Here is a 2399-nt window from a genome sequence, read left to right as displayed (position 1 = left end):
CATATCCTATGAAAGAGACATCTTGAAAATGCCTAAAGAAAGTTGTCATTTTTTTGTAGTGAAGGGACTGGAGTCCGTGTTGATGAAAACACCTTGGAGGCTGTGGCAGCCAGCAGTGGCAGCAGCAGCAGGGTGATGGGAGTGGCGCCTTCCCCTGATCAGCCTGGTCACCTCCCATAGAGAGTGGGCCTAAGCTGTCAGTAGGACATCCCCTGAGGGCTCCTGGACTGTAAGAGAGGGCAGGCTGGGCTGAGGGACCCCCACGCATGAATTTCATGCACTGGGCCTCTAGTATACTACAAAGAAGTCTGTGCATATAATGCTTATTGAAAACTTGTAAAGAATCTCTGATTTCTTTTTTTTCATATACTATTTAATGTGAACTTCTTTCCAGTCATTTTTGCTGGGTTAAGGAAACATCTATTTTTAAATAGTCATAGACTGTGGATCTGCAGCCTAAGAAATAAAAGTACTGGGTATAGCCTTTATTTTTGTAGAACTTTTCTTTTTGCTCATAAACAATGTTTCACATATCTCCTCTAGAGAAATATATGCTGACCAATAATTTCCAGTTGCAATTATTTTGTGAGCATAATTGCAAAGGAGAACATGCTTAAAAATTAAAATATACAATACTTGTGTCCCATGTCTAATTCTCTTCCAATTACAATCCATACAATAAAATCAAAGCTAATCATAGAAAGAACAGTTGCAGAGTTAAAGAATTACAGAGGTTTCTACAAAAAAAGCATAGGGCATATGGAACAGCTTCAGGAATGCAATCAATACCAACTGTGGTAGTATCGAGACTAGTCTGACAGAGGTGGAGAAATGGAGGCTAATGCTGCTCCAGTGAAACACATGGCTCGGGTACTAAGACAAGAGAGGATTTAGACACATCTAGAACTAGAGGAATTTGAGATTAAGAAAACAAATACAAAATTAAAAGGATGTCTTCTGGACCAAAACAGAAAGGGGAAGATAAACACTGTGTCTGTTGGTGAGAAATATAATAAGGTGAATCAGTAGTCAGTTGTAAATTAACTTGAGGCTCTTTCTGTGTCCTTTGGCCATGATTTGCTTCTGTCTAGAAGTATTGTCTGCATTAAGTGATACTGGGTCAACAATCCAAATACCAGGGGCTTATGCCCACCCAGTTGTTTTGTGCCTTTCTGTTTCCTTATTTGTGCAAATGTCAGGCTTTAGAATTCTGAACAGTTTAGTTCCCAGTACTTTTAGGAATGTGGGAAGCAATAATCCTTACCTAGCAGTTATTTATTTATTCTTTTTAGTCTTCCAATATCCAGTTCATTTTTCACCAATGTGGACTCTTGGCTGCAATCAACTACACAGGCTTGTTGTTTTTTGTTTTTTTTTTCTTTTTTTTTTCTTTTTTTTCAGTATCTGGCAATAAAGGCTTTATTTTTTTCTTGACAGTTTACTATCCAAAGTAGCTGTGCTTTCTCCCAGGAGATATTGTTCTCTAATATTAATAGATTGTCTATTCCACCCTTAATATCCATTCCTAGGCTTGTCAGAGACTGAGCTTAATGAAGAGTGTAACACTTGTAAAAATTCAGTGTTTTCAAGTATTCAGCCAACATGTAATGAGCATCAGAGAGAAAGAGGGATAAAAGTATCAATCAGAAAGAACAGTATGCACAAAAACTTTGATTTGTTCTAAGAGCAACAGTGGGGTATCTTGTGTATCATTTACATGGGGGACATATGATGGGAAATGAAGTTGGAAATTTTTTTCAGTATGCAACAAACATTTTTGAACCCTCTTATGTGCCCGGCACTGTACTAGGATTTGTGGATATAGGATGATTAGAATACTTTAATGAACTAACAGTAGGATGGTGATAGGCTTGTAAACATAAGCTTTGTTATAATGTAAATACAGTCAGTCACTGAGGTAAACACAAGTTGTTTTGTGGGTAGAAGAGGGAGCTCCAGTAGTAGCTGGGAGGCAAGAAAGTATAAGATGACTTGAGAATTGAGTGAGAAGCCACAGGAGGCCAGCACTAAAGCCCGGAGATGCTCTAGCATTTAATGGACCAGAAAGCTTTTCACAGTCTATGGAGTTTATGGCAACTTAAAGTTGAAACCTATTATTTTGTCTTTAGAATGATTTAGAAAGTACCTCCCTTTAAAGATTCAGAAAATGATTGAACTATATAGTCCACCTTATTTAATTGATTTCCCCTATAGAGTATGATATTATTTGCATAACCTCTGTGTATCTTTGTGACCACATATGAATGAGCCAAACATGTATGGGAGCATTTGAATTAACATTTATTTAAATACTAGAGGCCCGGTGCACAAAAATTTATGCACTTGGGTGGGGGGGTCCCTCAGCCTGGCCTGTGCCCTCTCACAGTCTGGGACCCCTC

The sequence above is a fragment of the Myotis brandtii genome, unplaced genomic scaffold (assembly GCF_000412655.1).
Source record: "Myotis brandtii unplaced genomic scaffold, ASM41265v1 scaffold259, whole genome shotgun sequence".
Lineage (NCBI taxonomy): Eukaryota > Metazoa > Chordata > Mammalia > Chiroptera > Vespertilionidae > Myotis > Myotis brandtii.
The sequence above is the reverse complement of the archived record's forward strand: the minus strand, read 5'-3'. Positions refer to the sequence as shown.